This window comes from Panthera onca, chromosome B2 (genome assembly GCF_046562875.1).
Source record: "Panthera onca isolate mPanOnc1 chromosome B2, mPanOnc1 haplotype 2, whole genome shotgun sequence".
Lineage (NCBI taxonomy): Eukaryota > Metazoa > Chordata > Mammalia > Carnivora > Felidae > Panthera > Panthera onca.
This window is the reverse complement of record NC_138343.1, coordinates 111,537,157-111,553,070: the sequence shown is the minus strand read 5'-3', so window position 1 is coordinate 111,553,070 and position 15,914 is coordinate 111,537,157. Positions and strand designations below refer to the sequence as shown.

Below are 15,914 nucleotides of genomic sequence, written 5' to 3'. Positions count from 1 at the left end.
TTTCACCTGTTAGTAGAGAGTACATTCAATTTAACTCCTAAAAAGCTTGGTTTTAGAGAAAAAATTCTTTGTGCTTTCTTGAAGAGAAGGGCAAACGTTCTGAGATGAACATGGTATTTATAACAAGAAACCTGTGTGCCTGGGTTAAAATTCTCCTCTTTACCTTTCATCCAATTACCATCAAAGCAGGTAATTGGCTTTGTGCTCCTTGCCTCAAAGGAAAAATGTGGTAGGACAGAAAGGCAAAATAACCTGCTAGTTTCCCTGGGCTTGTGTTCAAAGCACTGATGTTCTTTATAAAAGGATAATTATGGACACTTTTAGGCAGTTTTGACCAGATCATAGGAGAAAACCCTGGATTCTCTCCCTTGGAGAGAGAAGGAGAGAGAGAGAGAGAGAATTTTGGAAGATTAGGCAGGGGCAGCACTATTGGGGAAGTGCCAGACAGGTAATTCCAAGCTGTCAGGATTATATGCAACCTTGCAAAAGATTCTTGGCTCTCACAAGTAGTACAAAATAGAAGAAAGCCTACCAAACTTGAGGAGGCCTTCAGAACTGGGAAAAATAGGCATCTCATTAGGCCACTGACTGGATCAGATGACCCAACCCTCTCCTCCTCCTCACTACCCTGACATTGTGGAAGACTCTAGGGATAGAGGAGGCACTTGGCCTGGGCCATAAACAGAAGCTTGGAGTTAGAAAGTAAGTTGAGCTCTGGAGCACTGATGCATGTTTCTAGCTCATTTGCATTTGTGGACTAAGACTCATACCAAAAACACCTCTTCTATTTTCTTTCCTTTGGTTAAGGATTAGAGCAAATCAACCACTCCTTAAAAGAGCTTTATAAGGGATGTCTTTTAATTCCTTGGGATATCTGACAGAAGAATTAATGCAGAGTGGTACAGCTCTTTCGTTTCTTCTTCAAGATTAGCTAATTGTGGTTGGAAGTCCAAGACCCAGTATTTAATAAAGTGCTCTCAGTTCAAAGAGTGACACTCTGATTAAGGCAGTTGAGTATGTGGTTAAGTACACAGATTCTGATGTTGTCAAAATAATTACAGTAAACAGAAAGCTGTCTAAACTCATATCCAGGGTCCGACATTTCCATGAGCTGTGTGACCTTGGGTGTGCATAGGAGATATAAAATAGGGGTACAAACAGTTCCCACATCACAGTATTGTTAAAGGGATTCAGAGAGTTCATATCTGCAAAAAGGTTAGACCATAGTAAGCAAAGAATAAGGGATTAAAAAAAATAAGTGACTGGTGCTATAATGATTTGGTGCTGTCTTTAGATATATTCCTTTGTTACCACAATGCATAGAGCATTATTTTAGAAAAGGAAGCTTGTCTGAGAAATTTAAAGTCCTAACACTGACTATATTTAATTGGTTTCTAAACTTGATATTTGATAATTTCGATTATATTTTTTGCCTCTTATTGCTTTAGCAAATGAGACTATGCTTTAAACATGTCTGTCAAAAATGAAAAGAGTATATTTTTTCTCACGTTCTCAAACGCATGTACACACACACACACACACACACACACACACACACACACCTCTGGGTTCCATAAAGCAAGACAAAACAAGTTTGGTTGATTTAAAACTTCCTTCAGCTTTCTGAATGAGATTCTAATGCGGCAGAATTTGACCAAGAGGCAGATGCTAGCCAAAGCTTAGCTTACTGAGAAAAACTATTTTTTTCTTATAACATAAAGAGATATAGGAGTTTATTTCTTGGCTGAAATGATTTCCATATCTTGCCAATTAGGAGGTGCTTTGTTTTAAATTTCAAGGATGAGAAATCCTTTTCCTGTGCATTCTTTACACAAATACACACACACACACACACACACACACAGACATATACACACACTCAGACACACACCCATGACACACACACACAATCACTTCAATATTTGGAAGCTCTATGAACAGGCATCTTCATATTCAGGAATTAGAAAAAGCTGTCTTCGCATAAATGTCTGAGAAGCCCTTTAAAAATCAGTGCTTTAAGTTTTTCAAACACTTATTTATTTATTTTTGGAAAAAAAGCAAGTACCTCATCAGTTCTCTCACAAAAATCTTCAAATGCTTTTGGGAAAGAAATGAATTTTTAAGTGTGTTCAGTCATACTCTATTCAAGCAAAGCACTGAGAAAAGTCTTTGAATCAGAACTACAGCTCACCATAATCTGGTTAAAATTATCTCCAGCACCACCTGTCATTATTAATATGCAGGAAAAGGAAAACTACCTTCAGTCTGTGAATATGGCCCATCAGCACGTCGGTACTCTGTCTTATCATAATGGCAGTTACGTTTTCAGGCCTTCTTGAACTTCATATAATCGCTCATGGTTTAATTTAAATGTGTTTTAAGGAACATTTCATTAGCATTTACATCTACTCGTGGATGAAAATCCACAGGTCTTTTACATTTTCTGTCTTTAGGTTCTCAAGCTTACCCATTTTGCTTGGCTTAAAAACAGTTATGTTGTTTTAGAATGTGATAATATGCTGTAGCATAAGTGCTAGAGTGTTAACTGTTAGACTTTTTTTTAGCAGAAATTAGAGATATGAGCCTGAAACCCTAGTCTTAAAAAACAACTCATACGGGGCGCCTGGGTGGCTCAGTCGGTTAAGCGGCCGACTTCGGTTCAGGTCATGATCTCGCCGTCCATGAGTTTAAGCCCCGCGTCGGGCTCTGTGCTGACAGCTCAGAGCCTGGAGCCTGTTTCGAATTCTGTGTCTCCCTCTCTCTCTGACCTTCCCCCGTTCATGCTCTGTCTCTCTCTGTCTCAAAAATAAATAAACGTTAAAAAAAATTAAAAAAAACAACAACTCATAATTAGAAGGAGACAGATAAAGTGAGGCCATCTTCTAATTCTGGTGATTTCTGATCATGTCAAAATCAGTTAGGTTCCATGTCTAATACCCACTTCCTATGGTCTGAGAAGTCCACGGACTTTCAAACAATTTACTTTAGGAACATTCTGGAATGTTGTAGTCTAGAACAATGCATTGCTTGATGTCCAAATGGGTCCAAAGAACCATGAATCTACTCGAGCAAATTATATATATGGACAATGACAATAAAATCTTCTAGATAGGAATAGGAAATACATATCACAGGGCCCAAATAGTTCTATTGCTTATAATTTGTAGGCATAGTGACTGAAAAAGGTTATGTCAGAGAAGCTACTTTGATACCTACAACACTTATCAAATATTTAACATCTAGCATGTTAACACTTGTCATTACTCTTTTTGCCTTCTTTAAAATATGCAGTTTTTTTCATTTTTAAATTGAAAGTATATATGTGCATATAGTGTTTGCATGTACACACACACACACACACACACACACTCTCCTAGAACAAAACATCTTGAGCATAATTATCAAATTTTTGAGTGCTGGAGGTGACTGTGTTTGTAGAATCACTTTGCTCTCCCAAATTGGACAGGAGATGCATTAATCAGCTTGTATGGCATGTGCATGGATGGTACAGCCAAATTCCAGTAGAAGCAAGCTCAGAGGGTGTTTGTTTTAACATAGTCTGTGCTGATTTTGCCCAATTTCTTTACTTCTTTTTCCTTCTTTGTGATAAAGAACTTAAAATGGCTTACAAGGGGGAAAGAGCACCTCTAAAATGATGAAATTTGGCAGATACTATCTTGAACAGGTTGAAATATTTTATTTATTTATTTATTTATTTATTTAAGTTTGTTTATATATTTTGAGAGAGAGAGAGAGAGTGAGACAGAGAGAGAGTGAGAGAAAGTGGGGGAGGGGCACAGAGAGAGAAAGAGAATCCCAAGCAGGTTCTGCACTGACAGCACGGAGCCCAAGGCGGGGCTTGAATTCATGAACCATGAGATCATGTCCTGAGCCAAAACCAAGAGTCAGAGGCTTAACCAACTGAGTCACCCAGGCCCCCCAAGATTGTTTTATTAAATTCAACTCTAAGTACAACTTTTAAATACAACTCTAAGAAAATCTAAAGCATACGTATTTACTGAAACTATACTTTGGCTCTTACTAATACACAACAATGATTTGTATCAGCATATTATAATGCTGACTTAATGTCTACTCATAAATGCATATGGTTTAGCAGACTCAATGGCTGAGCAGAACTGATATGGAACCAATGGAACTCAGTGACTTCCAGATGAATGGTTGCATGTGAGGATGGTGGTGGACTGGCATCTTATAAGTCCCATAGGGGTCTACAAAAGTCTCTTTTTAGGAAAAGCCACCAAATTCCTCAGCAATGAAGCATACAGGAGAACATGGAATTGTCACAGGACATTTCTAACAGCACTTCGTGTTTTATTTAGTCTAGTTTTATTTGCTGAGCATTAATATAAAGGAATGATCGTGTGCTAAAGAAGTGGCAAAAGATACAAGAATTTACTTTTATAAGAATTTGCCCACATAAATCTCAAAGAAAAAACTGGTTACTACAATGAGTGAAATAAATCCCACAGCCATAAATGTTCTTGAATTTAGGAACTGCAGTTCTGTATATCTTATTAAACAGTGCAATGCTTTTCAAATTCTAAAGCAAAAGAGAACTTTATTTCAATCTTACTAAGAATCTTACTTCTATCTGTTTTACCCGTGAAAATAGCTCTAACAGAAGCCTGGCCATTTCATCGTCCTCACCTCCTGGTCAGCTCTCATCTCCCTTCTTAAGCCCTAGACTTCCATGGGCACCTCTGAAATACAGTGTTGGTATTTTAGAAAGATGACCAGCAAAACTAAAACTGAACAGTCATTAAAATAATCAATAATCCCTGAGCCTCTTCAGTAACAATTGTTTCTATCATCCTGTATCAACAGCAATTCATTTTTTAAAAGCATTATTTTAAATCTGGCTGTTTTAATGAGTGGGTTCTCTGGCAGAGGACTTCTACCTTTCTTTGGATTCTAAGTCTGGTTTTTGTGTGTGTATAGCAGTGCTTCCTGAAGTTCTCCAGCCAGGGCTGTGGCAGGAAGAGGAGGCAGAGGGTATGGGATGCCAGGCCCAACTCTCCCTATTCCTCACAGCTCCCTCTTAAAGAGTTTGATTTATGTGTCCACATAAGGCACACATTCATTCATTCTCTCTCGCTCTCTGTCTGTCCCCACCCTGTAAATACATACACAGAACTATCTACATATATATGTGTGCACACATATATATCTTCTAGACTTAATAATGCAATCTAAATATACAAAAAAAACCTTAAAAAATCTAGTCTTTAAAAAATAATAGGGGCGCCTGGGTGGCTCAGTCGTTTGAGCGTCCGACTTCGGCTCAGGTCATGATCTCACGGTTCGTGGGTTCGAGTCCCGCATCAGGCTCTGTGCTGACAGCTCAGAGCCTGGAGCCTGTTTCGGATTCTATGTCTCCCTCTTCCTCTGACCCTCCCCTGTTCATGCTCTCTCTCTCTCTGTCTCAAAAATAAACAAATGTTAAAAAAAAATTAAAAAAATAATAATAATAAAGGTGCAGGGCACCTGGGTGGCTCAGTTGGTTAAGCGTCTGACTTTAACTCAGGTCATGATCTCACGGTTGGTGGGTTTGAGCCCTGCGTTGGGCTCTGTGCTGACAGCTCCTGCTTTGGATTCTGTGTCTCCCTCTCTCTCTGCCCCTCGCCTGCTCACACTCTGTCTCTGTCTCTCTCAAAAATAAACATTAAAAATTTAAAAAATAATAAAGGTGCTTCATAATACTCATAATCTAGTCTTTTTACCTGTGCATCTTTCCCTCTCTCCTCCTCTTCTACAATAATCATAATGAACCAGATGCTATTTCCTAAACCCTCTTATGTTTGCTCAGGCCTATATTATTGATCGTGCTGTTTTTTTTTTTTTTGTTTGTTTGTTTGTTTTATTTTTTTTGTTCTTGATCCCAATCTTTGCCTGCATGGAAAACTTCCTCTGACTCTCCACGTCTCAGCTCTCCAAGATCATCCTCCCCAGTGAGGTGATTCTTGTCTTTGCTCCCAAAGCACTGCTTGCCTACTGTGAGCAGAGAGCTTGTGCACACATGAGTACACGATACTTTTTATGCTGTGTTGTAATTGTTCGCATTTATCCCCCAAACAGTTCTTGTGCATCAGTTATTTTTCTGTATGTTCCTTCAGGACAGGATTATATCTATTTTAATCTTTTGAATACTATCACTATGCCTTATTCAAATAAGGTCCCAAACAAATCATTGTGCATGAATAAAATCCTGCAGATATTTTTCCAGCGATTGGTCTAATGCATCCCCTCAGGAAGTCCTTTAATTCTAGAGCTTAAGTGATTTTTAGGTGTTCATTATAGATATTTCGGCATGTTATTAGTAAATAATGTATAATTAAATAAAATGAGGCAATGACAGAGTAGACAATACTTCTAATTCCCTATTCATGTAGATGCTCTAAATATATCAAAGTGGTGAAAAGAATTTGAGAACTTTTGTTATTGTCTATTGATCACTCCACATAGTAAAAAATAGTTTAGGAACTATTTGGTCATTGATGACTATTTGGTGTAGTAGAAAGAACAATTGAAAATGAATAACTATATATGTCTATCAAAAGTTCTTCAAATGTAGGGGTGCCTGTGTGGCTTGATTGGCTCAGGTCATGATGTCATGGTTTGTGGGTTTCAGCCCTGTGTTGGGCTCTCAGAGACTGGAACCTGCTTTGTATTCTGTGTCTCCCTCTCTCTCTGCCCCTCCCCCTAATTGGGTGCATGCTCTCTCTCTCTCTTTCTCTCTCTCTCTCTCTCTCTTAAAAATAAATAAATAAACTTAAAAAAAATTCTTTAAATGTAAAATAATGTTTCATTTATTTCCTTTGCTACGGTAACTCACCATTGCCTTACAAAAGTAATAGTATGAAAAATATAACACACACAAAAAAATAAGATAAAAACATATACATGAGTTACCTATACCTAAATATTTGTACTTAAATTATTGAACAGAAGTTCTCATTGAGTTTCTTTGATCCATAGATTATTAGATTACTTTGTATCAGATATAAGGTTCTCAACAATATCAATGTTTTATTATTACTTTCAAGATGAAACCTTATTTATTCCTCAGTAAAGCATTTACACTCAGCACACGTTTTGATGCATGAATGTTTTCCAAATATTGTGATAAAGCAGTTGAGACATTGTCATGGGATGTTTGTAATAAAAATTGAAAGTTCTACATGTAATTGTCTTGGGACCATGTCTGCCTTTGAATATGCCAGAAATTGACTAATGAAGTCTACATTAGAAAAAGAGAAAAATGTTGGATAGCATAATTTAAGAATAGTGGACTAGAATTATATTTACGTCAGGCCCCCCAAAATTACAAATACAATTATGTTTGTTCTAAAGAAATAAGAAATTGAGGGGTGCCAGCGTGGCTCAGTTGGTCAAGTAAGTGCCTGACTCTTGGTTTTGGCTCAGGTCATGATCTCACAGTTTGTAAGTTTGAGCCCTGATGCTGCTCTGTGCTGACAGCCCAGAGCCTGCTTGGGATTCTCTCTCTCCCTCTCTCTCTGCCCCTCCCCTTATCAAAAAAAAAAAAAAAAAATTAAAAAACAAGAAATTGAGGTCCTGTGCACAAGGTCAAATTCCAAATTAAAAATATCCAACTTTATTTGAATGGAATGATATAAGTAACCTTATCAAACAACATTTTATGAAGAAAGAACAAAGGTAAAGAAAACTCAGGAGTCAGAAAACTCAGGAGTCAGAAAACTTTTTCTGTAAAGGGCCAGGTGGTAAATATTTTAGATTTTGTGGGCTAATTTCTGTTGCAACTATTCCATTCTGTTCTTATGCCCTAAAATAAGCCATATTCAAGAAGGAAATGAATGGGGGTTGCTATATTCCAATAAAACTTTATTTACAAAAACACACGAAAGACCAGATTTGACCCTTGGTCTCTATTATGCCAACTACTGTTTTAAATTAAGAAAAAAAGAAGCAAATAAAGGACAAGAAAAATATTAATTTAGTAAAGCTAAATGAGCCTAAATTAACTGAAGGATAGTATTTTACAATGAGGAAATTCACCTATTTCTCTATCGGACTAATTTTATTCTAACAATTTAAAATGATGACAATACTGGCTATACATCATGGAGACTGTCTTCACTTTCTTTCAAGTCTGTGACTCACAGAATTTCTACTCTCCTAATTACAAATACAATGATCATCTGGATGACCATTTTCTTTTTTCTCTTAAAAAATTTTTTTTAATGTTTATTTTTGTGAGAAAGAGAGAGAGAATGAGTGGAGCAGGGGCAGAGAGAGACAGAGACACAGAATCTGAAGGAGGTTCCAGGCTCTGAGCTATCAGCACAGGGCCTGATGTTGGCTTGAACTGGTGAACTGAAAGATCATGACCTGAGCTGAAGTCGGATGCTTAATGTACTGAGCCATCCAGGCGCCCCTGGATGACCATTTTCCCACCAAAGATTTTCCACTGCTGTATGTCTGCGTGTGTGTGCATTCAATATACTGACCTAATTGTTTCTTCTAATTACACTTACAATAAAACCTGGAAGTTATTCTTGACACCTCCTTCACCATTCTTATGTAGCCTAGTCCTCCTGTTGATTTACTTTCTAAATAGCTCTTACTGTTTTCTCCTCTATCCTCTCACATAGACTCCTGCAAAGTCACTGATTTGAAACCCAACCTCAATCCTTCATCAACATGGTAGCTCCAGTGTGACTTTCAAAGAGCAGAGACATTCAGCCTCAATTATTTCCCTTTATTCAAAATACAAAGTAAAATCCTTCCCAAGGCTCCCCTAGCTCTGCTTGGTCAAGTTCCTGCAATCCTTTGCTCTCTTGTCTCTCTCCTGTGCCTTCTCATGCTCTGGGCTTTGGTCACAGAGGCCTACTCTTGGTTCTTCACACTTGTCACTCTCAGTGCCTTTACAGGACATTTCCACATGCTGTTCTAACTGGAACAGTCTCCACTCCCGCCCTCCACCATTCCCTTATCTAGTTAATTTCTTCTCACCCTTCTCAGCTTATCTTCAGCTTCATTTCCCAGTGAATCCCTTCTTGACTTCACTGACTACCTCAAGCCATTAGTGGGACTCTCTTGCATCGCTAGGGCCTAGACAAGCATGAGGTAACTGAGGCACTAAGGATGTGTTCACTTTCAGGGCCATCAGGTATGGGGTTATTGTCTTCAAGGAGATATGAGGATATGACAGAGAGTAGGACACCTAATCACCAAGTAATTCCAAGTAAGTTCAGGGGCCACAACAAGATGATGAGAAATGTGTATCATTCCTCTTTTTAAGTGTATACATTATGTCCTGTTGTGGGTCTCTGGGATCCTTATTGTGAAAAACTGTCCCTATAAAACTGACAAAATAAGATCCATATGGAAGGTTCTGTAGGGAGTTTGAATAGAGTATAATTTTTTCAATTTTTAAATAAAATTCTCTCCACTTTAAACATATAAGCAGGTATATATATACATATATATGTATATGTATATGTATATATGTATTTATATGTATATATAGCATTATATTATCATTGTTTACATTAGCAAAAATATAAAAAAAAGACCATAATAGGCCTTTGTTATGTGCAGTGATTACCAAGATAGCACTGAATAAAATGGACACAAATTAGAACCAGGGAGCTTTTCATTTCCTGAGTATGTACAGATTGAATATATTCATCTCTCTTTCGCTCTCTCATTCACACGCGTGAGCACACACACACCTCATGCCTTATATTTTGGCAGTAGTTGAAAAGTTCACCATCTGGTCTTGGAATAGAGTGTCTGAACATGCAAGGAAAAAAATGTATTAACCAATTAAAATGAACTCTTTGGAAGAGATCATTTGATTTCTTTAAAGAGTCTTATAATTATATTGACCATGGTCCATTAAGATATCCATTCCAACAAGAAGATCTTTAATATGAAAAAGAAAACCTTGCTGAGCAGAATTATTTTTCATTGGCTAGTTGATTTTTATATTATTTTATCTTTTTGTTCTAAAATCTATTGCCAAATGTTATACCTTTGTAACACCATAACTTTGTACACTGCTCCATCAAAATAAAGGAAGAAAGGAAGAGTAGGAAAAAGAGTAGGAAGAAAGAAATCACCTAGAGAATGCTTTATAAATAACAGTTTCTCTGAGAATTAACAGAAAATGGAAACAATTCACTCAAGTATTCGGAGGACCTGGACATTGTCAGGGCTGTTGCATTCAGCAATTTCAGGGACACAATTCACATGGCATTGTCTGGGAATGTCAGTTCCTAGAGTTATGTAGTGTGGGTGTCCCTTAAGGGAAGAATTGTTGTGAATATGTTAGATCAATGTTGTGAAGCAGACAGACCTTTATTTTAGTTTCACATAATTACAAGATAAAAATTAAACTATCAGAAGAAAAATAAGCCACCTTTCACAGGTACTTTAGTAAAACTATCTGCTCCTATGTCATAATATTTTCCTATCTCGTTTTTAGTTTAGTTCAAAATTCCAATGTACTTGTTTGCTACAATAAAACTGTATTCTGCCTCAAAATGCAAGCTCCACTCTGCAACAGTAACTTTGCCCACATAAGTTTCATTGATAAACGTTTCTTATAGTCTTTTTCAGTAGCCGGTGGAACTAAATGAAGAATGTAAATAATTAATAAAGCTGTCATGTTTTTATTTTTCTTTCAAATTATGAAGTCAGTGGAGCAAAAGTCTAAATATACATGCGTCTTGTAAACATACACAGATTTTACGCAGTCTGAGATAAAGCAATTTAGGTAAAGACATTTCTGTTTTCGCATATTTCACCACGAATTTAGAGAAGTGCACCTGTAGAACAAAGCACGAAAACAGTTTGAATTGCAAACATTCGGTAAGGTAAACAATATTATGGATATAGACTCATTGTAGGCTCTCAATAAGTGTTTGTTATAACAAATTAGCATAGTATTTCTCCTTGAGGACTATAATCTAAATATCTAGGTCATTTACTTCTGAAATAAAGGGTATGATTATTTGAAGGGTTAAATAAAAATAATATGTGTAAGGCACTTAGTATAATTCCTGGAGCATAGTATAACTGCTCAATACATTTATTAACTTTTCAAAATCATTTCTTCAAGTTCTGGAATATAGTGTTCATCAGTACCCTCTCTCTTCTTATCTTTCAACTGCCATAGTAATGTCTGCTAGTTGAGGGATCTTCTAAACCAAGATAGCAGAATTTTACTACCCTTACATTTCCTTTGGTTGATATTTACTACATTTAATTGGCCTAGGCTATGAGATCATCCGGTACAAATATATCATCCTACTCAAATTTATCTCAAAAATTCTACTGAGGTTTTAAGTAGTATAAAATAGGTTGCTGCCTTTATCAATATCGGAAGGTTTAAAATCTGTTTATTGGATTCATAAGACGTACTCATGTCATCCCATATAGGTGTCAAAATAAAATTGGAAACGTTTTAAATTACATTTGCCTAGCACTTACTATGTGCCTAGCACCAAGTTATTTACTTTAACCAAGCAGTATTTCATATTTAATGTCTACAACAGCCTGATAAGTAGGTTCTACTACTCAAGGCTTTTACATGAGAAAACTGAAGCTTAAGGAGATTAAATACCTTCTGCAAAATTACCAGCCAGTAAGAAGTAATATTGGAATATGGATTCTTTCTGAGTTGGCTCAGACTGAGCTTTGATCAGTTAAATGTCTAATAATATTTTCACAATAAACGCTTTCTTTTAAAATGAATAAAACATGAAATGTCACAGTTACTATCCTTTTGATGTTTTATTTGTATCAGATGTTAAGAATATACTTGTTCTTCGTAGATAATTCTATAGTTAATAAATAAATGTACATGAGATTGGTCATCCTAAATATTAGTTTAAAGATAACAATTTCACAATGGATGATCATTTACATTTCCCTGGACCTTGAGTCAATTTTATAGAGCACTGTCTGGCTTTTCTTTGTAAATGCAGCCATTTGTAAATAGACTACATCACTGAATTTAGAGATGTGGGAAAGTGCAGGCATGGCTTTAGTTACAGAAAGCATAGAAACCACACCTGTAGTGGAAGCTTTTATTTACAGACAATGATCTTGCACGAAGTTGCTTTTAAATAAGATTACAATAATATAGAGAAGTTTTTATTTAGTCAGATTAAATCTCTATAGTATTAAATCATATAAAAAGCCCTTTAGTCTTAAATTCACCAATTTCTTTATTCACGATATTATTTCCTTGGATAATGCTAGAAGAGAATGGGAATTTACTTGGTGAATTATATATATTCTTGAACAGGTTGCTTATTATGAAATTAAAAGGAAGCATTAAACCTGATACTTTCATAAACTTTTATAGTCCCTGGGATCACGTGAATTTTACTTAATTCACTGAAGATAGTGAAATAATGTTCACTCTCAGATACTGAATATGCTGCTACAGCAGTGCTCATTTTCATCCTAATTTTGCATTTATTATTACAAAAGTGTCCCACACTATGGATACATAAAATGTCTTCTCACTTTTTTTAAAGTTTTATTATTACAATAAAAGATTTTTTATAATAATGAAAATTACATCTTTACTTGAACCTTTTGCTAATGTTATTACTGTTCTTGTAAGGGATATTTTCTACAGAGTCTGTTAAAAATGTTTATACTTTGAGGTGTATAACTTTTCATAAGAACGGAAGCAAATTATAAAGTTATAGACTTCCATAAAAATTTTCATATCAACTTCAGTTGACTTATAGAAGATTTAACATCTCTTACTGATTTTTCTTTTTTTTTCTTTTTAACTGAGTTTAAATGAATTCTTTTTTTGATTCCATATGTTACTTTGAAAAATATTACAGAATGCCTGCAGTGATAGGATCTTTTTTTACATGTCTTATTACATGTTGCTATGGGTCTCCACTGAGAAGACCTATTTTAATTCTCATTTTCAGACTCTCTCCTGAGAAGGAGAGCTGCTGTCTTCTTTCAAGGTCACAGGATTTGATGGATGAGGAGTACTAACAGAGATCCCAGTTTCATTCCAAATTGAAAGAAAAACAGAAAAGAAGATTAACCTGTCCCAATTAAGCTGAAATGAGGCCAAGGGCAGGTGACCTTTTAACAAGTGAACACTATGGTTTTAAAGCTGAATTACTGGTGTTTTCTTTATTTTTCAAGCTCCTTGTGACTGCATGCTAAAAGTAGCTTATATCTTATAGAAAGAACTCTTCTGTTTACTACCCTTTGGCTCTTAAGAGTACCTTGGTCTCCCACTGAGCAACATACTATGAGAATTGAAATGTCATGGTTAGCTCTAAGTGACTCTCTTTTGTAAAACTTCTAGCAGAATTTATTTGCCTTAGATCAAGGATCAGGGTTTCTTAGTGCCATCCAGGGATTTGGGATTGGGACACTTTTTTTTTTTTTTAACATTTATTTATTTTTGAGAGACACAGAGAAACAGAGTATGACAGGGGGAGGAGCAGAGAGAGAGGGAGACACAGAATCTGAAGCAGGCTCCAGGCTCTGAGCTGTCAGCACAGAGCCTGACACAGGGCTAAAACCCACAAACCATGAGATCATAACCCAAGTTGACATCGGAGGCTTAACTGACTGAGCCACCCAGGCGACCCTGGGATTGGGATTCTTCATCCAATTGTCAACTACTGTCAGCCAAACAGTGTGCAAAACATTATACCTATCCCATCAATAAAGATTACAAGCGTATTAAAGAATGATGACTTGTGATTTAAAAATAAACAGCCTGTATAGGAAACGTTGATACATGTCTTTATCTGAGTTTGTTTTCAAAGAAGTCTTTCCTGGATTGGAGGACAGATGAAATACTTTTTAGCAAATATTCACATATTTAGAATTCCATTAACTCATCTATGTACGAAATTATAAATGCTATTTTCATGAAATCATTTTCTAGAAGTGCAAAGTATTTAACTATTGATGCAATATATCAGGCTTCTGGGTTATAGAACCCTTTCATAGGTAGGCAAATGCCATCTTAAGGTGATGGCCATTCACTGAATAATAGCATTATAACAATTTGGAACTGGATGTGACCACATAGCTTCTGCAACACAATCTTATATAGATAAGGAAACCAAGAATCATCAATGTCATAGGAATTTCTTAAAAATAAGTGTTTTTTTTTAATTTTTAATGTTTTATTTGTTTTTGAGAGAGAGAGAGAGAGAGAAAGAGAGAGAGAGAAAGAGGGGGACAGAGAACGAGCAGTGGAGGGGCAGAGAGAAAGGGAGACACAGAATCCAAAGCAGACTCCAGGCTCTGAGCTGCCAGCACAGAGCCCGACAAAGGGCTTGAACTCACGAACCATGAAATCATGACCTGAGCCGAAGTCAAACCCTTAACCTACTGAACCACCCAGGCACCACTTGGAAATAAGTGTTTTTAACAACATATAAACTTCTCTCTTTAGGTAATTAATCATCTAATAAAGGTGGAATATACATATATACAAAAAAGCAAATTGTTGATAAATATACCTCAGTGGGAACACAGATGTAATAAATTAAGGGTCATCAGTTGTACTTTCACTAAATACCAGTTTAGTTTTGAAAAAAGAAGCTTATAGTTCATTGCTATTTTTGCCATGAAAGTAGAAAAATGTCAACAATGACTTTTTAAAACCATCCCAGACATGTAATAAAGAACGTGAAATTTTATTTTGTCAAAGACTCTGAGCTTGTCAAGTTGAAGGTGCCATTTCAATGATTTCCTGTACCAACCTTTCTTCTTTAGAGGTTATAAGTAGCTGAATAGATGTTTTATACATTTCTAAAGATCATATTTTGGATTAAAATCTCTCAATACTCAAATAAAATAAAAATAACTACGATGTTTAAACGACTTGGAAAAGCAACAATATTTTCAACAGCAACTGAAACACAAAAGTCTTTGAATAATACATTTAACAATAGCTCTAAATAAACACGTACACAATTTAATAGTAAAATGCTATGGGAGTTAATGTTAGTTTTAGGCAGAAAAGGTTAAAGGAAGCCATCATGGCAGATAGCACAAAGTTGTCTCTTTAAAGAACCAGAAGGATTCAGGAGTGCCTGGGTGCCTCAGTGGGTTAAGCATCCAACTTTGGTTCCTGTGTTCCTCAGCCCCGCATCAGGCTCTGTGCTGAAGAGCTCAGAGCCTGGAGCCTGCTTCAGATTCTGTGTCTCCCTCTCTCTTTGCCTCCCCCACTTCCTGTATCAAAAATAAATAAGCATTTAAAAAAAAAGAAAGATTCAAATAATTGAGAAAGAGAAAGGAAGACATTGCCAGAGGTAATGATGTGAGGAGAGCTGTACAGGAGTTCCTTGCAGATGGAAGTTGGTAGAAAGCTCAAGGGAGAGGGTGGGAAGAACAGTGGCTGGGCGGGGTTTATGTGACAGAAAACAATTAGGAGGTAAGGTGGTAGTGATACAGTAGGACCAGATGGAAGAGGAGCTTTATTGTCAGATTAAGAGTTTAGAATTTATCTTCGGAGCATTAGGGGTAAACAAGACCTTGTTTGTTAGAGTAAAATGTGTATCTGTTTACATACATAATTGGAAAAATAAATAGCAAAATCTACCTAGTGGTGGCAATAATTAAACATATTTAAAACATTTCTTTTAAGCATGTACTTTATTGGGCTCATTCATGTTACTCAATAATGAATTATTCTTTAAACTGAGGTTATCAGGTAAACAAATGGAACACAAACATGTGCACGTGCACCCACACACACACACACATTTTACTTACTTATTTATTCATTTATTTAAAATTATTTTTAATGTTGATTTGTTTTTGAAGGAGGGAGAGACAGAGTATGAGTGGAGGAGGGGCAGAGAGACAGGGAGACACAATCTAAAGCTGTCAGCACA

At 36.2% G+C, this 15,914-nt stretch overlaps 1 protein-coding gene across 5 annotated transcripts in view; it reads right to left on the bottom strand.

The window, feature by feature from the left end:
* NKAIN2 (sodium/potassium transporting ATPase interacting 2) overlaps window positions 1-15,914 on the bottom strand; it is a 996,342-nt gene that overhangs the window by 335,955 nt on the left and 644,473 nt on the right. The window lies entirely within an intron of this gene.